Source organism: Tyto alba, unplaced genomic scaffold (genome assembly GCF_018691265.1).
Source record: "Tyto alba isolate M040663 unplaced genomic scaffold, T.alba_DEE_v4.0 Super-Scaffold_14, whole genome shotgun sequence".
In the NCBI taxonomy this organism is placed as follows: Eukaryota; Metazoa; Chordata; class Aves; order Strigiformes; family Tytonidae; genus Tyto; species Tyto alba.
The window spans coordinates 47,933,824-47,961,437 of NW_024881276.1; the positions used below are offsets into that span (position 1 = coordinate 47,933,824).

Genomic DNA, 27,614 nt, shown 5'->3' on the forward strand with positions numbered 1-27,614 from the left:
ACTTCTCCCACATGGGTCCTTCCCATGGGCTGCGGTTCTTCACAAACTGCTCCGGTGTGGGTCCCTCCCACGGGGTTCTGTCCTTCAGGAACAGACTGCTCCAGCGTGGGTTCCCCACGGGGTCACAAGTCCTGCCAGCAAACCTGCCCCAGCCTGGGCTCCTCTCTCCATGGGTCCTGCCAGGAGCCTGCTCCAGCGTGGGCTTCCCAGGGGGTCACAGCCTCCTTTGGGCACCCACCTGCTCCGACGTGGGGTCCTATGCAGGCTGCAGGTGGGTATCTGCCTCACCGTTAACCTCCACGTGCTGCAGGGGAACAGCCTTCCTCATCATGGTCTTCATCATGGGCTGCAGGGGAATCTCTGCTCCAGTGCCTGGAGCACGTCCTCCCCCTCCTTCTTCACTGACCTTGGTGTCTGCAGGGCTGTTTCTCTCACATATATCTCACTTCTCTCTCCAGCTGCAGTTGCTGTTGCACGTTAATTTTTCCCCTTCTTAAATACATTATCCCAGAGGCACTATCACTGTCACTGATGGGCTTGGCCTTGGCCAGCAGCAGGAGCTGGCTGCACTGGCTCTGTCAGACATGGGGGAAACTTCTGGCAGCTTATCACAGAAACCATCCCTGTATCTCCCTGCTGCCAAAACCTTGCCATGCAAACCCAGCACTGTTGAGTTCATGTAGTAGCAACAAAAAAGAAAAGCAGCCAGCAAAGCAATTGTAAAGCGTGGCATGGCTCATGGCAGAGACCACTAGAGAGAAGGGCTGTACAGCAGCGCAGTGAGAGAGCTCCTTGCCGCATAAACCCAAAGGCTTTTAACTTCCTGTGGAAAATGATACCCTGCAACAAACGCAAACCCCTGTGGCTAGTGGCAATTTTATCAAATACAGTAGCACAGAAGCAGAAAAGAAAACTAAAAATAAAGCACAACTTAGTTTGTGTTCCTTTACCAGACCAGAATATTAATTGCTTGCAAATATTTGGAGATTGCCTAGTATTTGTGGCTCCTAAAACATTGATTAGTATTAACAAGATGATGAAATTAAGAATGCCCAAGTGCATTTCCTTTCTTCTCCTAATGCTCTCTCTGGTGTGTTTCAGTCATGTAGTGGGGGCATAGAAATAGCATAATCAGGATTACTAAACCAAGCCCAGAGTAAGAATAGCAAATAATCCAAACAATATTAAGCAAACTATATATATCATGCAAAAATAATTAATACTACATACATCTGGAGGAAATTAGAGTTCATTTGAACTAATGAACTCACCAAGCATGGCCAACTTCATAGTTGCTATTATTTGTGGTGGCCAGCACTATCAAGTCAAAAGATACATCTATATTTGTATGCTCCATTTTTTAGCTGTCACTGCAGCTCTACATAATTAATTCTATCACATCCCACATCATCCAGACATATTGCCTAATATGTAAATATAAATTGCTACATTTCTTCTCGTCTTTCTCCCAACCAAACCACAGATATCTCCTGTATGCAGCATATTATTAAAACTTTGACGAAGGCAAAAGTTAATAACTGGTTTCTCTATAGGAAAACATTTTATGCTACGAAGGGATTTATTATCTGAAGTCAGGCAGGCTGCAAAGTTTGCTTATGAGAGACAACCCCTCTGCCGTATTCAACTGTTTTGACAACTGTTAAATACAAGTGATGACACACTTGAAATACCTAGTCTGAAACAAGGTAAGATGAAGACTTCATTTTAAGAGCTTTCTTGTACTAACGCCCGTTTTTGCATGTATTAGCACCAATAGCAAAATAGCACTTGATACAGATGAAAGTAGAATTGGACTTGTAACCTTTAATGTGAGTCAGATGTGATTCATAGCTCAAGCTATGTCATTCCTATCTGTACTTGCTTATTTTATAATAAATAATGGACCTTTGTAAATACTGCCTAACTGGCATGGGATCCACAGCCTTGCAGTTACATGCTGGCAGTTCAAGCCTAGGACAGGGCACGAATGAAGAAAGCTGTTGCTGCTGAATAGGGAGGCACACTAAAGCCACCCCAGAACCCCAGCCAAATCCACAGTTGGTTAAGCACAGGGATCTCTCCACCTCTCCTGGCTTCCAGCCTGAATTCCCCACATTTCCTCCACTGCCTTTTTGAGCAGCAAAGCCATTGAATTGGGTCAAGGAGGCGGGGGCAGAGGCTTCAGCTCATGAGTTAACCCTGAGCTCAGTGGTGAGGCTTGCCCGGGGTGACTGAGAGCTCTCCAGCATCCCTCCAGAATTTTCTCAAAGACAGAACAGCCTGGGAAAAAAAGAAAAAAAGACAAAGACAGACAGAAAGACAGACAGAAAGAAGGACAGAAAGACAAGCCCTGAAACACCTCAATGTACAGACTTCTTTCTGGTTTAAAAGATATTAATACAACAATAATGTGATAGAAAAGGGTGGCACGCAACCAGAATGGAATCTATTTGTAGTTAGCTTGCCAATAATCTATACAATAGCTTGTGTGAAGTGAATATTGAAAGATAAAGATAAGTTTGTTTTCAAAGGCCAGTAGAAAGCCTCTGAGAACAAATAAGGGTAAAGACTATTAGTCTTTAAAGATTGTTAGTCTTTAAAGACTATTAGTGTTCTCTATTCTAATCTATTTGTTGTGCAGCATTTTATAGACAGGTAGAAAACACCATTCTGTCCTCAGATAAAAAAAAAAAAAACCAGCTATTAGCAGCCCACTAAATTGAATCTGAGAATTTTTTTTTTACTGTGTAGATTTCTTTAAGTCTAGTTTCCAGACTTGGCTAGCGAAACAAATCTTTTTCCTTTGATATGGACCATCAATATCTCTTGAATATTATAACATGTCCAAACCCAAGAAACTGCAAGCAGACTCAAGTGCTTACAGGCAGACCATTACAGCAAACAGAGCTACGAATGTTGGTATTTATGGGATTTGTGTCTGTAAAGGCAACTGCTGGATGCCAGTTCACTAAGATGAAACCACACTGTTAAAATCCATACATTTCACACAGCTGCTTCCAGAGTAGGGAAGCAACCCTTCTGACTCTAGAAAGCTACCATAACTGGTTAGATAACCATGGAAATTCAGTCTAGAAAAGCAAAGCAAGTGAAGAGGCAACAGGAAATTTCACTTGGTATTTCAATGACAATCACCACTAGTTTTCAGCTGTTCTCATTTACACATTCTAGCCTGACATACACAGTTTAGTGAATACCGTGGCTTCTCTACGAAGCTAACAGCTCAAATGGCAGTACAGACTCAAAAGAAAGGTTATCCACCCCCAAAGTGTTTTTTCCAGCCTCGTGGTGTGAAAAGTACCAGTGTTAGATCAACAGCAAAGCACATGAGGTTTTCTACTAATTAACACCAGAAACTTTTCAGGTCAGGTTAGTGGGGAAGGGGCTCCCAGTCAGTGCGTTGAAAACTGAAGCCTACTGGCAGTACTATTTTCTGTACTTCTATAGACACACCTGTATCTGTTCCATTTGGACATGGCGTAAAACACTTTTTTGGGCAAAACTGACACCCATTTGTCAGTTCGAAGCATTACCATAAGGCATCCCCAGTTCTGTTGTACAGCAGACAGAAGTGGTAGTCTTTCCACAACACTGCTCCTACTCAGATACAGCGGTGTCACAACTGTGCCAAAGCAGACACGCTATCTTGTCAACTATTGAAAAATGAAACAAAGGCTCCTGTCAACTTCTCTCCTAATATAACCAGCAGGCCCACTCAAAGTGGATGAGGTTACCAGGGGAAAAAAAAATAATCTGCAAATTCAGGTTATAGCACAGGCAGCTGCACTCTGACTTTTGTGCCAACTAACAGATGTTCAAGTAAAGCTAAGATAAGACTGACCATATCTATGGCATAAGTGGTTATGATCTACACAAAGCCTGGCACCAGCTAAATGTTCATATCCAAGTGTCTTGTTTTTCCCAAGAATTGATTTCCAATTCGTGGGGAAAGACTAACATGTCATTCATTTGTCCTCCATAGCAGCTGTTGTCCATACTGAAGATCCATATTAACCCCTCCTGATTGAATTTTAACGCTTCTATTTCATCCAACTTAAATCTCAGTGAGTAAATGGAAGAGGACTATTTCTATCCTGCCCCACAGAGACACTCATAAATAGCTCTTGGTCTTTGTGACTGTTATCCTCTCCCTCATGCAAGCTGAAGCAATGAGCCTTTCCTTACAGCTCCCTAAATCGAACACTGGACAAGGGTAATCACATTTCACACTTCATGGTTTAAACTGTTCACCATATGGATTAGAAAAGAAACTGCGTTTCACTGCATATGAAACTATCACACAAGTTCATAGGTCTGTTAGTGGTTTCTTTGCTGTTGCCTCAAGAACTGGGTATTTGACACAGCTGGAGTCATGGATGTTGGACACGCACATCATATTGCTGCTTTATTTCACTAGCTCCATATTTTTGAAATTTGCTGAGAACAGTAATCAAGATGAGAGTTTTGTTGCTCTGAGTTGAGCATACTTTGTAGATGTTTAACACGTTGCACTTTCACATACTAATAATGACTTGCTGGGAAAGTCCCTTGCTAAGCTAGTTAAAATGCACTGGAAGTGTGACTTTCATCATCTTCAGACCTATTCTCCTGCATTTAGTCTTTGGGACAAACGTATAGTTTCAGATTAAGACTTAACACAGTCCCAATTAAGACCCTTAGCCATTATTTTGTTTGCTTCTTAGAGAAATATATATTTTTGTTTTAAGTAATTTTTGCATGGTGCCCCCACAGTGTGTCTGCCCAGGTGACTCTCCTTAATAGCTCTGAGACACCCACTAGGTAAAAGATCTGAGGACCTTCTCAACAATTCCCACAATTTTGGTGGGGAACGTAACCACAGTTTCCAGGGCCTGAATCCCCATTCAAGAGTTTCTGTACCTTCAACTGCTTCCAGGCTGCAGCAGTAGCAACAGCAAAGCTGTCCAAAACTGGGCAGATGATATGAATAATTACTCCCTGTTGCTCCCCGACAACCAAAAAGAAAGCATGATTTGGCAGGAAGGTTTGTCAGAGGCACACAGCAGCAAAGCAGAGAACTGGAAGAGGAAAAGGGCTTTTGGCCCATTTCAAACAGCTGTGTATTCTTCAGGGCTTTGTTTAATTGGTGCTCAAGCAACAGAGCTGCCATCCCTTCGGAGATCATGTCTGAAGGGAGTCACTTGGCTTCATACTCTGCATCTTTGGCCCCTATATCATCACTCCCTCCCCAGCAATTATTGTTCATGTTGTCTCACTTCAGAAACCCCAAAGACTCCTGCTCCAGCTTCATCGCCCCTTTTCCCGTCAAATGGGCTCCTTCATCCCACTTTCCCATGGCTAGAGGTTTGTGCTCCCTTTAGGAAGGTTGTACATACATTTCCCACGACAGGCGCCATCACCATGACACTGTGTGCTGTCTGCACAAGGAAGAACTGCGAGTTTGCCACATAAATCCTACCATGTAATTGATTTTCATGCCAACATTTCTGGGTCATAGCAAGCAATCATGCTCTGGGGAGCCTTTCATCACCAAATGACTTCAGCTTGCTCTGCTCTGAATAATCTACTCTGACAATGGATATTGTTTATGCTTGAAGCTCCAGTCAAAACTGGAGCCCTATTGATGCCAGATAAATAGGCAGGTAAACACATCCCCTGCCTGAAAGGGCTTGCTGCATAATTAATGTCAACAAGCAGGCAGAGCAAAGAGGAGTCCGAGTTCAGGAACTGGAAGCATGGGGTTGAAGAAAGGCAGAAGGCAGCACTGGCCAAAATGTTGCATCACTGTAGGTTAAGGGTTTGCAGAAGCACAAGATCAAGTGGGGCTGCATTAATTCACCTCACATAGTCGTGCCCCCAGGCAGTATCAGCTGCACCCACTCTATCCCTGACAGATATGATCTACATGGTTTGAACAGAGATTCTGCAACTTGCCTATGCCAACTACTGTTACTTTCAGCCAAGTCACCTTAATACCTGTTCTGCTCACTGTGGACCAGAGAACAGATTATTGCTTTTGTCTTTTCAAGTAGTTAATTTATTTGAAAACTTTTATTTCTTTCAGCCTTGCCTTTCCTAAATTACACAACCCCATGTCTTTCTCTTCAAGGTGGAGGGCACTGGTGGTCTTATTCCTTCCAATCCCCTCCAGTTGGTGTTGCCAAGGAGCTACCACTATTATTTCCACATGGAGTAGGATTTCTTCACACATACTCTCACCTCTGTCTGTCCTCTTGCAGACTTGTTCACTATAACATATTGTCACAGTCACTGTCATTTTTAGATCTTTTTCTGCAGAACAGCAACCTATCCATTTGTTTCCCGTTTTGTAATCACCTGACTGATTGTTGCTTGTTACAATGCAGAAATTCACATTTGTCTTCCCTGGATTACAATCTATTTTCAAATCACTCTTCCAGTTTCACTCAGTTATTTTCAATCAGAAGCTTGTTGCCTAAAACTCCTGACCCTCACCCTCTAGACCGAATTTTCCATTGTCAAATACATTTAATCATGATGTTCCATCATCCAAATCATCAGGGAAAATACTGACTGATTTCAGGCCTCTCTGGTGCATTCCTTCATTTGAATGACGATCCCCTGACTTCTTCCCGAAGAGCACTTTTCTCATCCACTGTTTTATTATACTGTATTTCCCTAGACTTATGAAGCAAGACAATACCAGTGTTTAATTATAAGGTTTGATTAATCAAAGACACATTCACACTGGCTTTATTATCTTTTAAAGACTGCTGAAAGCTACTCTGGTGTTGAAAAGGGAGCGTCAAATTGCTTCTCTCAGCCCCGGACTATAAGAAAACAGGCAGATTAGAACATCTTCAGCAAGCATGGATTTACCAAGTGGAAGAGGGAAAGTGACAATTGTCCCATGTTCCTTCTCTGAAGATGAAGCCACCTTTTGCCCTCTCTTTGAAAAACTGATCTTCTAATACCTGTCCCCAAGCCCTCTTTGAAGCAAGTCGGGTTAGACGTTGCTTGGCTATTTTCATCACCCCCTTGAAGAACAGGCCCTAAGCTGTTCTTATAGAATGGTTTGGTTGGACTGAACCTTAGAAGACCATCTCCCCTGCCACGGGCAGGGACACCTTCCCCCAGCCCAGGGTGCCCCAAGCCCCGTCCAGCCTGGCCTGGAACCCTTCCAGGGAGGGGGCAGCCACAGCTGCTCTGGGCACCCTGTGCCGGTGCCTCACCATCCTCACTGTAATCACCATTCTTCAAGAGGACCAGAGAGGTTTGATTTGCTGCTGCATCAAACAAAAACTCTCTTTTTTTCCCCAGTTCAAGTGATTTTGGCTGACAGCAAAGCCCAAGCTAACTGCAGACCAAGGACATGCCCTCAGTGCTCATGAGGAGCAAGCCAGCCTCACAGGCAGCCATCGTTCCTTTACATGCCAGATCCCGCTTCCCTTCGCACACACATAGCCAGGCTACATCTGATGTTTGTGCTGGAGAGGACAAAACCATATTTTTGTTTGCTGCACCCCGCAGAAGGCAGAGTGAAAGAATTGCACATGTAAGCGTACAGGCTTAGGATCCAACCAGTTTCAACAAAGCCAGGATCCAAAAAGAACATAAAAAGACTAGGAAAGGAACAGTGCCAAAAACACGGTGTAGCTTAATTTGAAAAACATCAGCTGATAGTGTTAATGATCAACATGGTCTGCACATGCTCAGTTTTATTTCCCATTAATTTCCAAGGGTAATACAATAGCATGATCAAATCAGAGATCTAAGAGGCCTGGATCTAAAATTATTATTTCATGCACACACAAAAAAACCCCACCACCTGAGTCTCAGAGAAACTCAAAATCTGGATTTCCAAAACTGCTAAATTAAACTCTTTTGCAGCAAAATTCTGTTTTACTGCTCACAGTTATATTATTCTCTTCTACAGTCAAGCATGGCATTGTAGAAACTATTCCTTGTTGACTCTAATAGTACCATTTCTCATTAACACTGGCCAGAGGATCTTTCACTTTGAAGACCAAAGTGAGCATGGTCATTTGATTTGAGTGAAAAATAACTATCTTTCCCTTCAAAAGGCATTTATTAAAGCTGGAAATTACAATTTCATAATGAAAACTTTTAGAACATTCCAGTTTCAAAGGGATTTAAAAACTGCCTGCTGCAATTCCCTGTGATTTTTTCCTTCACTTATAAACCTCAGTGTTTCATAAATCTTGCTATTTTGCTAAAGCCAAAAATTTAACACCATTACGTATTACTCCATAAAATACTACAGCTAGCACATCACTTCCACAGTATAGGAAACAAACCATAAAGCAGTAACTTGGTCTTTATGAGAATCTTTTAAGACAGCACAGCTTTTCCACAGCTAAAACCATCAGCAGCAAAACTGCCATTTACACCATACTGCTGCTTTAGCAGGATTTCCTGCCCCAGAAAAATATTCCTATTTTGGCAATCATCAAGAATATGCAAGCTCTGCTTGATAAAGCACAGGCTTTACACCATTTCATAACTCAGCCACCATAGTGTGGGATACTTTAAGTTCACTCTTGTTGAGCATCGTCCCAGCACTGTTCCATCCCACCCTCACACTGGCTACAGGACACTTCAGAGCCAATTTCTTCCCTGTGAGCACAAAGATGAGACTTATATCAGTTGTAAGGAAGAGTAAGTACCGACACCAGGCTCATCATCCAACAGTGAGCCTGCTCCACAAAAACCACCACAAGCTTGCAGGAGTTATTTTTCACCCCTCCCAAAGAGTTGCCTTCTCCCACTGTAAATCTACGGTCCCATATGCCACCTGAGAGCAACCACCTCCAATCCCCATGGCAAGAAGACATGAGCACTCTGAAATGGAGCACTGCGATGAGATGCTTGAGAGTCAAGTTATGCAGGACTTTTAAAATTGCATCTCTCCTTAGCGGGTCCAGTGAACAACTCCACCATCTAGTACTGGGAAAGCAGTACTAGGAAAAGCGTGCAGAAATGTGTTACAATTTGCATCTTCAAAATGCAACCTTGTAAAAGGCACATTCTCTTTCCACCACTCCTTTCCTTTTTTTTTTTTTTTTTTACACATTTACAGAATTTTTAGAGACATAGGTAGCCTTAAAAATCTATCCTCTTCCCCAGAACGTGGGCCATAGAATTACTATTAATAATATTCATTAACTTAACAATGTGTGTCTGAAAATGCAGACAGCAAGCAGCGGAGAGTCCAACAGGTTCTCTGCAATTCAATAACCACTTCATACCCTAATGCAACAATCCCCAGAGTGGGAATTTGTACTCCTTGACTTCACATTTGTTGCTAGAGGCACAGTTTTCCCCCCTCTGTCATGTTGCTGATAGGAGCTCAGACAACTGAGCAACCTCAGCTCTGTGTTCAGAGTAGTTTGGGCATGTATTACCTTTGGGCTTGCATGGAGAAGGCAACACCCATCACCATTGCCACACTCTACCACCTTCATTCTCCAGCAAACAGGACTCAGCTCAGCACATCATTGGGTGAACATCCCACTACGAATATTTTTCATAAATATGTATAAAATGCATATGCTTACATAAAAGAGTAGAGTCTACCCTGAGTATAAAGGTGGAAATAACTGGCTGCTGCTTTCTACCCCAGCTGGTGGGGTGACGAAGTGGTGGTGGCAAGTGCACAGAGCCACGGACTGGTGGCTGGCAGGGATGGCAACAGACTCTGCCTACACACGTAGCTGCTTGCTTTTTAATTGCTTCTTTTTAATTGCTTTTTATTGCTTCTATTTAATTTTTCAAATTGCTTTCTACAAAGCCTTATGGCATCTCGACATCTCTTCAAACGCTGCCTGTGCTCCTCTTACTACGCAGGCGTCTCTCAGCTACACTAGAAGCATTTCCCCAGGCAGTGGGGGCTGATGAAGCCCAAGGGGGGCATAGCAGCCTCCCAGGGGGGCTTTCCCTGTAGTGGAGGCGTATCACATGGGCTCCCCTGCATGGATTCTCTGGCACCTATGAAAGGCTGCAACCAGCTCCAAGCTCTCTCTGGGGGACAGCAATGGCTTCACCATCCTTTCACTGGCTTTTATAAACCGTAGCAAAATTCAATTACGCTGTGTACTTTCCTCCCTCCATCATGCTTAACCAAAGTCAGTCAACAGATGCAAAGAGTTTTCAGGCAGAAAAAAGGCACACAGACACAGTAGCAGGTCTAATCAAGCAGCTCTGCGTCTTTTGAAATCATGTTATTTTCTTACTTGCATTAACCCTCTTTTTGTTGCTAGTTTAACCTTTTAAACTTCAGTGTTATCAGTGTTCCATACAGCCTTCCCTATTTCTTGGTATAACATGAGAATTAGTGCTTGATCCACATCATTTTGCAATGCCAAACCATGTTTAAAAATAACTGTGTACTAAAACATTTCCTTTCACATGAAGGCTTATAAGCCATTCCTCCCATTTTAAAATAAACCTAAATTTCAGATCTAAGCAGTTTTAAGTCACATTTACAAAAAGCTGGTACATGTAAAATATGCAACATTGGCTGCAACTGGCTACAGACTGGTGCCAGTTTAGAATATTTATGCAAGACAAGAATAGACAGAGGCAAATAGCTCTCAAACTCCACCAAAGAACATGCCCTTTCCCAGGCCCTGTGTTTTGCTTCACGCTCAGTCCGTAATCATTTTCCAATCTGCTGGAGGCCAGTGGCCCTGCTGCCAGGGACGGGACCTCCCCTGACTCCTTCTAAAGCAAGGTATGCTGGTCAGGGATTTCTCATTTCCACTCCTGCATTGTCTCTCACACTTCATTTCCCCATCAAAACCATACTTTGAATCTTTTTGTCCTATGTTTTTTTCCACCTGACTCTAGTATCCTCCTAGACCACTATAGCATAACCAAACCCAGCGTCCTCACTATCCTACCCATGTTTCTGAGGACAAGTATATCGAGCAGACAGAGGTGTTTACAAAAGCGATAATTTTTAAGTAAGTTCCCTCATGTTGCAAGGAGCTATTAAGGAGAGTCCTATTTCACACTCCTCCCTCTTCCCCAGCAACACCTCTAGCAGATGCTTGCCTTGCTCCCCCGAGGTTCAGCTCTGGAAAAGGCTTTGCTCTCCACCCAGCTCCCTGCTCCCCCGAGGTTCAGCTCTGGAAAAGGCTCTGCTCTCCATTAAGCTCCCTGCTCCCCCTGCTTTCATCAGCAAGATGTGAACAAAACCCAAAGTAACAGCTCCACTCAACGTGATCTGCACCGTGAGATCTGTATGCAGGTGCCCTGCAACAATAAAACAACTATCAACCTGTTCTGAATGTCACTCTTCACAGAAGAGTGGAGAAGGCAGATCACGGATCCTTAAGGTTTCCCACGGGTGGTGTTTCAGTGTTTAGAGCCACTTTCTTCCCTTTTTCCCTTTTTTTTGTACCTACCACAACTATAAGCACTACAAGACATTGCAGAGTGAGCAGATCCATCATCTAGCAAGGACAGACAAGGGGACCAGGACATCCAAACATTAGTACAGTCACACTAACAAAAAGCCACTCTTGCCATCTGTGATCACTAGCACAGATGTGGGTTTTGAGCCTGCACAATTTACTGGTGCTGCACCTTTTTTTTTTTTTTTTTTCTCTTCCTAGTAGTCTAAACCAAGTAGAACTCAGACGTGCTGGATGACGTTGGGCTGGTTATGTCTCCTCTGCCTGTTTCTTCTTCCCACATGGTATGATAAGCTCTTGGTGAAATGCTGTGACTGGAGAAGGAGATGCTATTTAAAGTTTAGAAGTTAACAGCCTAAATTAAATAATTAAAAGATTAGTGTGGTGAAGGCTCTTCAGCAGTTAGGTAGATGCTTGAATTAAATACTTTATTGTAGGGAAGCCAGTAAAGAAGCAGCTTCTGTTCTCAAAAAGCATTCTGATGTTTAAGAATAGTTCAGTCTTAACAAGAATGAAAGGCTGAAAATTTGCCAATTTTAGGTTAAGACCAATAAAAATCTTTTAGATGCAGATTTCTGATTTCAGTAAAAGGAACCATTGCCTTTAACATTGTTTCCTCACTTTCAAATGCATCTTAAAATATCAGATACAGTTTGGTTTAAATATATTCTCTAACAAGCCAAAAGAAACATAATATCTTTCCCAAAACATGATTGATTAAGTATAGACATTTCATTTCCAAATAAAAATTCTGATTTTATCCAGGCTAAAGTCAAATAGAGGAAACTAAACACTCCAATTTTTGCCAAATAGTTTTTCCACCAAGATCCACAATTTCATAGGAAGAATTTTAATTTTGATAAAACTTCATTGTCTATCCTACAGAAAACTTTTCCACCAAAACTTTCCAAGCATGTCAAGCTGTAATGCTGGACAAACCTTCCACTTGCAAAGGGCCTCATCCATGGCCATCAGCACCTCCTCCTACAGTGGATGCCAGGGTTTGCTGGGAGCATTAAAATTTCGTACTTAAGCTGTCTGCATGCTCTTGGCAGACAGCTACTGTGTCTGCATCAATACAGCTGCTATCTGATAATCCAAATCCCACATTATTGTTTCCAAAGGAAAAGCATGCTTCCCTTCTTTTTTCTCATTTCCTGAAAAATAGAACCTATTCTCTGATTCAAGGATCTGACACTCATTTATCCATGGAGTTGCTTTAAATTAACCATTCTGCTTGGAATTCATACTCTACTTTACTACAGAATAAGAATTTTTTTTGTATGTCAGACAAGATCTCATTCCCTAAGGATGCTACTCATCCTGTAAGCCTCCCCTTCCACATGATGGGTTGTTCCTCCCTGTCCTACTCTCAGTTAGGACCATCTGAGGAGCAAGTGTTGGGTCCCAACTCAGATAGTCCCCTCTCAAGTGTCATTCTTTGGCTGGTGTGGCCAACCACCATCAGCCGTGGCAAGTTGCTTGGGGAAGATGAAGCCGTGCCCATCCTTCCAAGAGGAAGCCAGAAGGGTAGATGAGTTTATAAACAATGACTACCTTGTAATTAGCAGCAACACAATTACACACACAAAATACCAGTTTTGAGGGGGCTACATGGCTGCTTTGTAGGAACCCTTGTGCCTGATGAGCTTACGTGCCCAGCTCCAATGCACTGTGCTTATTAATGTTTGAAAACAGACAACAAAGAAGCCTCAGTGTTATGAAGGAACACTGATAACACATTATTCAAACAACTTTCGACTTTGTACACACACTTTAAACCATTCACCCATGAAACAATGCGTCAAAGGCAGCTTCTCAGCACAGGTCAGATACTGAATGGGAGGCACATTCCATCCCATAAACATTTAAGCCACCGGTAATTAACTTATCTGAGGCCATGAGGGCCCTTTGGTCTGCCAGTGCCTCCTCCCAACGGGCGGGCAGTGGGAGTGGGTTTGTTGGTATGCACCAGGCATTTCAGGCATGAATCCCAGCCTTGTCCCGACGTACCTCCGCACGTGGGCACAGCCAGCCAGCGCAGAGAAAGCCTCGCAAACCATCCCTGTGTGCCGAGATCGTGGGCGGTGTTCGGAGTCAAAACAGAGGCAGTATGAACAGCGACAACATTGGTTATCAGATTTCTGTAATACTATGTTACTGAAACTCACTGAAAAGCCCACAAGGGCTGTGGGAGCTGTTTTGTTTCTGTGGCATGCTTTCCCCAAGCTGGAGGAATAGATTGGCTCCCATCCAGGTCTTTCCCCCGTGAAATGCCACAAGCCAGCTGCATCCCCACCTTTACACAGATATATAGCTTCTTGACAGCCTCTGAGTGCATGAGGTGATACAGCTGATCAAAAGCCTATAGCTTATCTTTAAATATAATGCAGAAGAACCACTGGTTAAAATCACTAGCCTTGGGTACCTGGCCATAGGGAGTAAAACAAGCCACCATTTTAAGGGGACTTTGATTATATTCAGCCCTCCGTCCTTCACTGAATCCTTCTCCAGCAACCTCAGAACTTCAGTCCAGAGCAGGGTCCCGAGCAGATCACATGTTTCAAAGTTATAACCGTCATACGGACAAGTGAAATCAGTCCTCAGCAGTCACCTTCTCCTAATATCAGTTCATTATCATGCAACTGGGGTGTAAAAACAGCTCCAGTTGTAACCAAAAGTTGCATCAAAACTTCCAGGAGAGAGTCCCTAATCTCGGTGTGCTGCCTGAGAGGCCTCGAGCATAACCTGGGATAGTTCTGAACCACCTGCAACTCTAACCAAAGTCATTGACTCCTACAAATATTCGGGTAGGAACCCGGACACTGACAAAAAAAGAAAAATCAGTAGCCAGTAACGGTATGTTGCCCTTGGACATGCAAATACATTAGAGTAAGAATGACAGCACTTGGCTTTTTTGGAGTCTTTGCTCTCTGGCTTTCAAAACCATTTACGAAAAGACCGCTAATGTCATTCACATCAAAATAACAGACGTTTTGTAACACTTCATATGTTCAGAGGTCTGCCGAGAGTTTAATCCACACAACATTTTTGGGAGCCAATATTCTCCTCCATCCCACCACAAAATACAGATATCCACAGGAAGTCTGAAGGCAAGATTCCTTAACTTTAAAATCCTTCCCTTCTTTTAATGGAAAATATTTTTAACAGAGAGAGCAAGAAAACCCCTAAAGTAACTGTCCAGGAAGAGTTTTCCTTTGCACGTGAAATTTTTATTTTTCAGTGAAATCCTTTTCTTCAAGGCTCTTCACACAAGAAAATTTCAGGCAGGTCTACTCAAAACATTTCTATAATCCAGGTGGTAATATATGAAGGCATGAGGAGACTGCAGCAAATTTAAAATTACTTTCTCAAGAACAGATATGCAAGACAGGGCTGCAGCCACGGTGCAACTGACCCCCCACCTGCTTCTATTAGTGATGCTGCTGCATTGACACGCACCATGCCATCGGCATGCCTGCAAGCTCCTGTGGCTATCTTGTTTTCAACGTCTCCAAAAAGCATTTTAGACAATTCATGTTTTCATCACCTGCATAGTAAGCTCATGAAGCAACTGAGCCTGAGATGTAATGTGTTCTTAATCAAAGAGTTCCTGGGACCTACGCTCAGCCTTTCCTTCACGATTCACCTGAAGTCCCACTTATTATAAAAGTTAAACTTCTGCTGTTTTGGTTTTGGTTTTTTTGGTTTTTTTTTTTTTTTTTTTTGTTTGTTTGTTGTTGTTTTTGTTGTTTTGTAAGAAGAGAACCAGATATAAGGATTCTGGCCTGCATATATTTCTGAGGAGCTAAATCTCTTTGCTAACTAGCATGCATATCTAGCTTTTATTGTCCCATCAGCAGTGCCCATGCAAGCAGTAGGAATTGTTTCACTACCAAATCCTTTTTCCCAACATCTGCTCCAGGCCTGGTGGCTCCCTGACAGCCTCTGGCCATACCCTCCCCTTGCTCCTGCAAGAATTCCCCAACCTTGCTGTTAGATTTAGAAAAGTGGTTATACAGTTAATGTTTTATGCAACACATGCTTTAATACATCCATGCTTCTCCATTACTGTCCACTTTACACTCTTCACCTCAGTCCAAGCATCAACCCATTTCATACCTAAGAAAGCACTGAGGAGGAATATTTTAGACACCACTTGTGAATAAGTAAATAAAGTGTGCAGCCAGCAGAGGTTTTTTAATCTGATACTGCTCCTTTCTCAAGAGCTACATTTTATAAGGCACACCTCAATTGTATCACTTGACTAATATCAGATCCTAAATCAATATTTATTCCATAAAAGTATGCATATTATTTGGCCATTTTATGGTTTATCTCTTCCTATTTTTCAGATGGACAATAGTTCACAGGAAAAGGACTACAAAAAAGAAATAACAAAAAAGAAAAAATATGACATACAGTCTCAGCTCACCAAAAATACTCAACTCTCATTCTCTGGCCTGCTTGGTTTCATTTCAAGTTGTTGTTTTTGACAACTCTAACTAGCTTATACCCAAACTGCTCACTGAAATCAAAACAAGATTCATCACCATAAACACTGGCACATCTCTCCATTCCCCTTGACCTTCCAGTACAGTTGCTGTCAAAGTCACAAAGCTTGATACTGAAGGGCTGCTGCTCATTTGCCTTTTTAACTTGAGGGACGTCGGGAAGCTGTAACTCTGCCAGAAAACAGACTCATTTGTTATTAACACAGCCCATATTTAGCCATGTGTCTCCAGAGTGAAAAACGCATACTTTCATATTAACAAAGCCCCATCTCCTCACAGCCGAGTCCCCAGGGACCGCTGGATCCCATTTTGCATGGCCAAATAAGGTAAAGCAAGAATTTGAAAAATGCAAACCTGGCCTGAAATCGCCCACAGCTTTGAGGAGCTATTTTTGGTTTTGTTAACCTCTTGTTAAACAGAGGATGCTGCAAGGCCTTCTTTTTATTACTTTGCCTTGAATATCTAACTGCTAAAGAAATATTTTAGAACACAAATGAGCTTCAAGGAGATGAAGTGGTGGGAGACGAAGGCTGAGAGCAGCTATAGGAAGCAATACTGAAGAAAACAATGTTAATGATTCTCTCAAAATAAAAATGGTGTGATTTGCCAGCAGCTACTGAAAGGACATTCTCCAGATTAGAGGCAAGCACTCTTCTGAATCAACACAGGAGGGAATCCAGTAGGCTATGTAACATACTAAATGTCCTCGAGAATTTTAATTCTAGCCTCTGGTTGAACTTCACTACCTTCCTTCCGAAAGAGTAGCCAGAAATGCCTGTCTCTCTAATGAAATAAACTATTAGACATTTACAGGAGAAAAGATGGGATACATATTCTGTAACTACATAAGAACTATTTTCTTTGCAAATATTTCCTAAGGAGTAACTCTGCCTTGGTTTTCCTCTGTGCCTTTTTGACCATGAATACATTACCTCTTGTCCTCCAACACGCTGTGCTTCACAATGTGCCACATCTGAGCAGCATACAGCTGTTTCATGGGAACCCATAGATCAAGTTCCTTATTATGTATGTGCATTGAAACTACAAGCATCTGGGACATGGAAAAAACAAGCGGCTTTCTACTGTTCCAGCTGAAGTACGTGCATGCCAGAATTACTTAGCTTTACATACAAGTGCAAGAAAACCACCATGGAGACAATGAATACTTGGACCAAATCTTCATTCAACAGGGTGGAACCAGCATAAATTTTTAAGTAAGAAGGAAACGAAGGCAGAAACTCAGAAAAATTGAGTTTTGCTACTTGTTCTAGCTTGGTGAGAAGTTATGAGAAGTGATTAGTCATTGTGTGACTGAGAAGTTTCTCCTGGCTTCCCTGAGAAATGAAAACATGGTCATATCATGAAGCAATTTCTTTTTTTGATCATCATCATCAGTATCTTCCATAAAGTGACTTTAATGCCGACTCAGCACCTCAGCTATCTACTGATTTTTGTGGAACCACCATACCATTTGATTTCTCAGCAAACTGCTTGATGGACTCATGCAGATATTGAGAAAATACCCTGTATCCATACAGAACAAGCAGTTGAAGGTCATTAGGGAAAAGCAGTTATTGACTTCCAAAATCCCATATTTTACAGGAGATTAGCAACTGGAACTGTTAATGTGCTAACATCCCTTTAAGGATTGTCATATTAACAGCACTCGGTCTACTTGCCCAAAATAAAGGTGAAAGAGCAGCTTTAAAGGTTCTCTTTTCCAGGAAATGATTAAAACAAAATTTAATAAAGTGGAAATCCAACAAGTTTACAAGTAAGAGAGACATACCTTTTGCCACATAGCATATAAGACACCAGGGGACACCGGCCAGGTTCATCTGGGGTCACTGGGTTCAGACTCCCAAAACTGCAGACCTCATTATACTGTTTTGTACCTGAAGCCAAGACCATGGCCTGCAGCAAAGAACCAAAGAGCTATGTTGATGCAGCAATACCATCCAGGTTTCAAGTGATTAAAACACTCAAGAGAAAACTCTAATCCAAACTCATGAATTTTGTGTAAGTCAACATAAGAGGAATTTGAAAGTTCTTCCTTTGTGGGCAAATCACATTGCACGTCCTGTGGGCCCACTTGCATGACTTCTGTTGGTCATGCCAACATAAGAGTTTTGGAGTAAGTAAGAACTAATAAATTTTTAAGAAGCACAACAGGTGATTTTTAATTTTTTTTTTTTTTTTTTTGCTAATAGTCAAAATTCTGAAAACAGAGAAAGGCCTCAGTCTGAACACTGCCAGATTCTGGGGTCTTCCTCAGCCAAAACACTTCTCAGCTTGAAGAGCACTGTAATGCTCTCTAGGTGGAGATTACTATAATGACTTTAATAAAGCTATGAGTCTGAATATCATTTTGAGAGTTGGAAGGCCCAGAGCTAACTTTGCAGCAGATTTCAGCCCTGTTCCATTCAGTGTGGGATTAGAAAACAGAGACACAGAAATCGCCTCCCCCCCATCCAGTCCCGTGTGACAAGACACCTCTTTCCTTCCAAGCTAATAATGCTGGCAGGAACCACCAGGTCCCAAGGGTCACACAGACCCTTTCCCTCTTTCTGGGCATTTAGGGTCTTGTCCTGCTGCATCCTCACCCAGCAGGGACGTAGCGTGCCAAACTGGCCAGGCCCCAACCCTCCTGCCCACAGCCCAGCTGCAGACCTGCAGAGAGCCCAGCCCCATGGGGAAGACTGGGAGCTACACCTCTGCCGGCTGGCTGATGGCCAAGGCAGATTCCTCTCCAAGCCAGAGCAAAGAAATACTACCGAGGCACTGACTGCAGCTTGGAACTAACTAGAGGTAAAACTATAGAAGCTTCCTCTTGTTTTTCCACAAGGTTTTAAAACCGAGCGAGGTCCTGTAAAAGCTCTCCAAATCATCTGGGTAAAATCTGTACATTTGCCTCTAGTGTAGTGGAGCTCATGATTTTGTTTAGGTTTCAAGTCACAGCAAGCCAAAACCAGGATGCTTCTTGTGAATGGAAAGCCCCAGAGGTGTTGGAAAGCTTTAGTCACAGTCACCTCATATTCTGGAAGCATTTGGTTTTTTTTTCAGTTGAGTCAAGCTTAAGAAAACAACCATGCCCTAAATAAGGCTCCATAACATAACCAACAGTTGTTTCCCTATTTAGTCTAACTCGGGATTTTAAAAAACAAGGCCATGTGGAAGTATGGATTCTATATATAGATTTGGGAGACAGGGAGAGAAAAAGTGGATTGGACTCATCCAGATATCACATCAGTCTCCATGTCCAGGACAGAACTGGCCATGGTTTCTAGCAGAACCAGGCTCCACAAAGTGCAACCATGAGCTGCTGTTCTGGAAGCAGGATTGAAGGGGGAGCACGCGGTAGAAAGTGTTTGGGCAAGATGCAGTAGAAATATCTTGTTAAAGCTGGCCACATCTGGAATCTTGCCAGATATGTGCCACCAGCAACCCCACGGGATGTCCAGAGAAAACTGCCAAGCCCAATTCTTTGACTTACATTTCTTATGCTACCACATCACATACAACCCTCCCCAGAAAAGCCACATCAAAACAGAACACAACCAACACAAAAAAAAACCAACCCAATGCTAGTCCTACTTCTGCAAGCTGGAGTGAATGAAATTAAACAGATCTTTGCATACATTTTGCATCCTCATCCTTCAGTAGGGTACAGAAGGTGGCAACTTTATGCTTAAAATCTTCTCTATGAATCCTCTTCTCTTCATCAGATTGAAGGACTGGAGTGAGGACACATTTTCAAATGCTGAATTGCAACCAGGGCTACACACACGCTTAAAGTTCAGGACGTGCTTATATGACAGGCTTGGGTTGTGGACTGACAAATCTGACTATTTCCTCCCCATACTCAGGCAGGTTAATGCTCTATGTACTTGGCCAGGGCCTGGATCACAGCATCCAAGAGCAGGTCTTAATTTACCCAGACAAAGCAAGCAGATTTGGAGTTGGCTTCACACACTGTCCAGGCTGAACTTCAGCTGGCTTTGCTCAAGGCCCACCTCCATTTCTTATTGCTCTCCAGGCTCAGCGCTCAGCCTTGCTCACAGACCTTGTGCCTCCCCTCTCTTCACATGCTTGTCCTCCTTCAGCCCCACATTGGGAATATCCAGGTGGTGCCCCAGGTAACTTCCCGCCCACCTGCCTTGTGCAACTCATCACAGCAACACGCTCCAGAAGAAAAAGTGTTTGAAAGAAAACTATCCCCCCATAGTTTTCTATCCATCCTTCACAAAGAGGCAATGTGGGGAAAGGAATCAATCCAGAGAAAGTAATAACACTAGCCAAGAGGTATGAAGGAGGGGAAAGAAAGAAAACCAGAGAAGCAGGGGAGACAAAAGAAAAAAAAAAAAAACCACACAAAAAAAACCTACCACCAACCCACATCTAAAAGACTGATTTATTTAGTTTTTGAGAGCATGTTTCTCGAAAAAATATCTTTAGCTTTGGGCTTGGTGTACATAATCGCTAACTCCCTATGTTTGTACCCAAAAGGTACTCTGGGTCAGGGGTTCTCACAGCTGTGGAATACAGAGAGCTGGTGGGCCTGCAAGAAGACTACACCACAGTCATGAGGTCAGGAACTCAAAGCTCTATGACAAGGGACAACATGGCAAAAAGCTGAGGACTGAAAGGGTTTGCTGGTTCAAGAAGTTTGGGAAGCAGTGCTGCAGCTTGCAGCCGTGCTCCTTCTGAGCAGCAAACAGGCATGCTTTAGTTTGTTGAGCTTCCCAGATGAATTGCAGTTGCGTACATGCCAGTTTATAGGCAGAGGAAATCCTCCTTTTATGGTTTCCATCTCTCCACTTGTTTCTCCTCCCTAGAAGTTTTCATCCTCTCAGTTGAGCCAAGCATCAAATGAGTTGCATGTGTAGTTATGCACCAAGAGGGCAGGGACCCTGGGTAAGTAGACAGGAGTGGGTAAATCTGTGATCTTCACCTTTTCTTTTCCTTGTGACTCAGTTGCAGGCTATTCTAACAAGACAAATTAACTATTTTCAACTTGCAGCAGTTTTAAAATTACGAAGTTGTTAAACTCAAAGCAAGTATTTCCACATTTGATTGCAAAGATTAAATAAAGTAGTTCTTTACTGGTCACCTGAGTCTGTTTTACAAAGACATCTGAAAGGCATTTTATCAGCTGCTGAGCAGTATTTACTCATGAAACTGTTCTAATGGCTTTGGAATGTGCACCCTGGCTGCTGGAACAGCTTGCTCCTTCTGATACACTGAGCCAAGTAATACTGGCTCATAGGACATGCCACTTCTGTACAGTATTCATTCTTCATTCTCAAGGTGAACAGCATGAAAGTTAAAAAAATATAAAGTGAAGACCTCAAATTATGATTTTTGCATAGCCGTCCTACTTGTTTACAAAAGCATCAACTCATCAGCAAAATAAATTACTGCCATGACTGAAATACTCACAGATCAGTAATCTAGTACTAAACCTATCTTGCAGCTGGAAACTGCATGGGTGAAAATTTATTCCTGGTGCCCACTGAATCAGTGAAGTCAATACCTATGATAGAAGGAATAGTATGTCCTGGACGCAAGCAAGCCCTACCAAGTAGCTTGCAGACTTGCTCGTAGTAGTTAAGCAGTGGAAGTCTTGGTAGATCAAAGATAATCTACTCAGTCTTGCTTTAAGCTTCTAAAATTAAAGCAGACCTCTGGTTTCTACTACACATGCCCAGTCTCAGTAACGGCCTACAAAAGAAAAAAAAAAAATTGGTAATAGTTGTATCAACCTTTAAGACAAAGCCATCCCCAATACTGAGTCACAATCTGGAAGGTATAATAGTTTGAACGGCACCTGATCTTTGTCTGTCTCGATCACAACAATCCTAGCATACTTTACCTGACAATTAGAAAAGCACAGAATAATTAATATTATACATGTTGATGTATAAAAAATATGAAATAAAGGACAAATCACACTGATCCTCCTAGCACCTATGCAGAAGTGAATTCCTGTAAATCCTCTCAGCACACATGCCAAAACAGCCGAGCCAGGCCCACTGACCTAGGCCAAACTTTACCAACAGACTTGTAAACTTCAAATGCTTTGAGCTAGTTTCATAAGAGTTAGGAGTGTCACACCCCCACATGACGCCTGAGGTAACAGAGTCCTTGGAAAAAGCAGCATCAGGCAAAACCAGGCCAGACTTGGGGATAAACAGCCCTGGTGACTGCTCAGAGCCCAGGGGCCTGCCACGACAGTCCTTCAGTACTGAGTCATCCAGCAGAAGATAAGAAATGTTGCGTTATCTTCTGCAGAAAGCATCGCACATGCACTGAAGTCTGTGCTTTGTGCAGACACAAGGGCTGTGGCTTTTTAAGAGCACAGTATTTGCTAAGAGGGCAGGTAGGACATCCGTCTGGGAGCGGGCAGATCTTGGAGAAGGGTGACTCAGGGTTAGAAGCACTCAGCTGAGAGGAGAGAGGGCTCTTCTCACTTCTAAAGCATCCAGCAAGAAAGCTTCTTGAGTTTCCCACCTGACGCACCACACAGGTCTCCCCCGCTCCGCGAGGGTACTGTCTGCAGTCCTCTCTGCATCTCCTCCCGGGGCCCGAGCTGTACAGGCTGTCCTCGACCTCCTCGGCAGCTGCTGCCGCTTTGGCAGCTGTGCATTTCCCCTCCTGCTGTCAGGCACAGCCTGCCCCTCCTGCCCCAAGCACTCCTCCTCTCCTGTCATCAGAGCAAGGGTGGATGTCTCCCAATTTCCTTCTTTCCCCTGCCTTCCCTCAATCATCCCACAGTTAATATTCCCTTTTGGTTTTTTTTCTCTACAGCCTTTTTTTTTAAAAAAAAAAAACACAACCACAAAACAAAAAAAAAAAAAAAAGAAAACCAACAACAAACCAAGACCTGGCTTATTTTCTTATTGGAAAGCCCTTTTTGGCCTCAAAGCAGCATGAACTTCTCCTCATTTTCTCCCACTGAGAAGGGACCTAACATAGGGGAAAGAACTGTGAGGCTGCAGAGGAGATCTCCCTGCATGACCTTTTTAATCCTTGGCCTCCATTTCTTCAGTCAACACCACAAGTGCCTTCTAGTATGACAATCACCATTTGTTGCTTAGGAATTAAACATTGACTAAACACATCATTCTGCATAGGCCATTGAACTGGAAGAATGTTTAGTGAGCTCAGCGGCTAAGGCTTTATTAACCATCTCTGGTGACCTTCTTGAGCAAGGCAAAGGCAACATGGGGGCTTAATCTTAAACCCTTTCCAAGTGTTTCTTCAGTAACCCACAACACTTCCAAAACTCTAATACCCCCCTCAAAAAAAAGGTCTGCCAGCAGGTAGATGATAACTTATCCAACCCACCGTGGTATAAAGTTCATAGTTAGATACTTCATGCCATTCCCAGTTCTCTCCAAACCAGTTTAGCACCACCCACAGCACAGCTCCTCTCCTTCAGCCACACCAGTGAGTTTAAGCACTACACTCCAAGTTATAATACAGATTGTTCTCCTTCCTTTAACATACCTGCAATATTTACCAGTGCTCCAGAGCACAGGTCAGCTAAAGGTGTGTTGAAACAGAACAGCAAATGGAGTTTTATAAATACCAGCAAATCCCCTCATCCCGGAGGACGATAACAGGAGTTCAAAACACCCCTAGGGGAGGATGCCTTCTCCCCAGGTATCAAAAACAGTGTGAAATGTGTCATGGAATAATTATATTTTAATAGAAGTCTGGAAAGTCTGCTAAGGTACCAGCTTCTCTCTCTCATGCACTTAAAAACAAGTAGGAAGAAAAGTGACATAAGAATTCCTTACATTTTCTGAATTCTCCTTTTTCCTTACTTGACATACACAAGAGAAAAGCACAGGAAGCCAAAGCCCACTTTTCCCTCAGACTCAATGCTGATATATCCTGCTCACATCAGACTGGGAGGGAAAACTGGTGAGTGTTAGGTGGTCTTTTGTGGTTGTTATTGAAGAACAAAGAACAGCTCTACCACCTCGCTGGAACTGGACTCCATCCCATTCAGTGGCATCTTGCCAATGCTAATAATTTAGTAGGACTGTTAAGTGCTTTTGAAACTAAAAGGCAGCTTTCAACACTAGTGCTAGACCAATCAGCTCTGGCAAAAAAAAATAGTCAATCTGAACACTGTCTCAACCTGGAGCCAGAAAGCCGTACCTAATCTAATTAAACTCTCTTGGGGAACACGACTACACGCGCCAGCTACCTCTGAGTTAGGAAAACAACAGCACCAGCGTTAATGAGAGTCACTGGGCAGAGCAGATGTGTCCTGATGAACAGGAATCCAGCACGACAGAGACAAGAGAGTGGTTTGAGCGTGGGTTTGAGATTCCTAATATAAGAAGCTACCAAATTCTCCTGTTCTCCTGTCCTGGTGCACACAGGAATCTTCAAGAAGAATAAGGTGTGGTACGCTGAAATGTTAGAGATGGTATCTCCACCTGTATGCTCGAGTCTAACTTTGACCCTGGGGGTCTGCATTCCCCAAGGAGGTGTGAGTCAGGTGGGGCACGCTCCCCTGCACTTGGCAGAAGGCATTCCCGAGTCCCTGCGTGGGAGTTCAGTTTCGGCCTGCCTAGCCTAGAGCCCATGTCAGTCTATGTATTTGCAGTCCTTGGTACCACAGCAGGAGCATCTCTCAAGCTTTAATGAATGAAGTGCAACACATCTGTGATCTGGGCAGGTATAATGATCACCACTGTAGTTTTCAGCATATTAGAAGGTAGTTGTATTTTTCACTGGCCAATTCTCTTTCATTTTACTTTCGGGTAAACAGAATTTCACTATAACCACGATCTTGAGAAGCCGGTTCCCTGGTGCATGTTATTAACACTGCCTGTATTGTCCTTCAGCCTTGTAAAGGGAACAAACCTAGCCCCAAGACAGGAGGAAGGAACTAGATGCAGAAAGGAAATTAAGCTACCTAAAAGTCCTTGTTCTTGGCAATAAATCCAAGAGGAAAAGATTATAATTATCTAGGTTATTGCCATAAATAAACAATTTTTCAGCAGTCTAGTTTTTAGTCATTCTTTCCAGGAGATGTCAGTCAATCGTCTGAGAACGCAATCCCCTCCTTGTGCACAAAATCCAGGCGGCATGAAGATGGCACTGCCAAATCCTTTTCCAGATTTAGTACTACAAAAACAAATGATTACCTGGTAGGAGTTACTAGGACCCTCCAAATTGCGTTAGCTGTTGCTAGTGTAATCTATCCTTGCAGCAGCCTTAGTCTTCCCTTGTGGACATAACATTTCAGCAAATCTACACTGAGTTTTGGATTCATTTTGACTCTTAAAGCCTGCAAAGATTTGTCTTGTTTCAAGTATTATTGTCAGTGGTCATGGCTGCACAGTAAACATATCCAGCATATGGGGGAGGGGGTGGGAATCAGTCTTGAGAAATACCAGTTCATCACTCTATAAACATCTTTGCAGTGTGCAACAAAGGAGGCAACATGGTGAGACAGCTTGTGTCATTCATCCTCAGACAATCCTGTTACCAAGGGCAGTTTTCAAGACAGATTTATGGAGGGCCAGAGAAGGATTATCTTTGTGATACACACTTCTTTGTTTTGGCAGTGACCAAAGCACATTTTCAAGCAATAACCACTATCACACAGGATGAGTTGGCTGCTCCTAATGCCTCAGAGTTCAAATCGTGATTCCTCCAAGAAACAAAAAATTAAAGAAAAAAACCTCAAGCTGTTGGCATTTGAGATATTTAGGCTGAAATACTAGTGATTGTTATTTTTCTCAGGAGAAATGTCTGGCACGTTGTATTTTATTTGCTGCCAGTGTAGTCTTTCAGAGGATGCAATGAAGTCAAATTCAGCACTTTTGTAAACGTGGAACTGCATTTCGCATATCAGATGAACTTTGTACTGGACGTGATTCAAAGAGTGAACTTCGTGTAATAATTTGTTCTGTCTCAAAAAAAAAAAAAAAAAAAACCAAACACCCAAAAGAGCTTTATTTTCCATTCCAAAGGGCAAGTTGCAGCACCATCTCTACTGCATACCTTTCCTCCTCCCTTTCCACTGCTCCAGCCTCTGAGGATGCTTTTTGTTTCTTTCCTGCACTTGTGATTTTAGGTTTTGCAATTTCAAGCTGGAAGAAAACCCAGGAATACCGAAATCCAACCCTTTGCTTGGTTGCTATGAGGAAAAAGAAAAGTGAACTCTCAGTAGCAGAAAGTTCAAGAAAAATATTTTTACCATCTTTAATTCTCATTTACACAGAGCTCAAACAAACAACGTATGTTTTTCTCCACCCAGTCTGCCAGATGATGACTTTGATGCAGGGAGGAATATCTCCTCAGGCAGTCTTTTATTTCCCTTTTCTTAAAGCATATTTGCAAGAAGCAACACGATAGAAAACAACTCAGCTCTCCATTTCTTCTGTACATTGCATTCCCAAATTTTCAACCCAAGAGGAATTGGTCTTATAGTTACAAAAACATCTGAAGTGCCAAGGTGCTGTTTGCAGTCCAAAGCAAGGGGCTGGGGGGACATGGCTGGGCCTGCTGCTTGTCTGCCCCTCTGCTGAGCAACATGAACACTATCTGCCCCTAACAGCATCCAAACTTCCTTGTGATTGTAACAGATGAATCACAAGGCAGCTACAAATCTGATCAAACACAGAAATTACCCTTCCAAACCCAAGCACGAGATACCATCTGGGCTTTGCATGCAACAGTCAAGCTTTTGGGCCATTTCTGTGAAACCAGAAGTCTTTGCACGAAGACCAACTCATTCGTTGTTCAGCATCTCCCGAGTCACCAGAATTCTTTCAAAGGTTCATCTGGCAGCTGTCTGCCTCAACCATAAAGGGACAGTCTGCACTGACACCGTGTCATACAGCACAACCTACCTGCTAGCTACTTTAATGCCCTAGTGCCTCATGTACTGCCCATCTCTTCCTTTCTTCCATCAAGAAACAGCTCACTACAGATACGGCAGCAAAAAGTCACCCCTGTACCAGTTCTGCTTCTAAATTACATGCCAGACTAAGCAATGGTATCTTGCCACAAACTTATTTGGTTTATTTTTAAACTACTGAAAACAAAAGAATTAGAAAGTAGACGAGAAGCATTCACCTCTCTGAAGTACTATCCAATTCACAGCTGTACACAATTTCAGCCCATACGTTATTACACTGAAAGCTTTTTACATGGCCAAATTCATGAATCAAAAAGATGTGTTCTCATTGCTTGCTGAAAGGCACGGTACCTACTCGGAGGCCAAATTCTTGTTGAACCTGCAGATACAAACCTACACAGCCACATGTCTGATGGTAGCTTCTCCCTCAAGCAGACCCTGCATCATCCTGCCGTTCTTCCCCCAAGGTATATTTATCTCTACTGCAGACAAGAGATATACAAGAACCAACATAAAAACAACCAGCTGTCTTCTACTCTAAGCAATCTTTGCTTTTAATTTAAATCAAATCTCTAAATTGAGGGAAAGTTTATTTTAAGTTTGATTAACAGTTTATCCATACAGGAAGTTACCTGTTGATGATCCTGGTCACACTCACGGTCTTCTCCAGAATATTCTGCTTTATCTGGATTCAGGCAGTGGCACTGCCATCAGCTGTGCAGAGCAGAAACAAGCATCAAAATCTGGATCCCCAAGAAGAACAGCTAGACTCACTGA

General features: G+C 42.8%; 1 protein-coding gene across 4 annotated transcripts in view; it reads right to left on the reverse strand.

Moving 5' to 3' along the window:
• Positions 1–27,614, reverse strand: part of PHLDB2 (pleckstrin homology like domain family B member 2) — a 128,147-nt gene that overhangs the window by 96,269 nt on the left and 4,264 nt on the right. Inside the window, exon 2 of one of the 4 annotated variants that reach the window (XM_042788283.1) lies at positions 27,470–27,551. The exons of the other annotated variants lie outside the window; for them this stretch is intronic. The gene's annotated coding sequence lies outside the window, so the exon portion shown is untranslated. The remainder of the gene's footprint in view (positions 1–27,469; positions 27,552–27,614) is intronic. 4 annotated transcript variants of the gene reach the window in all.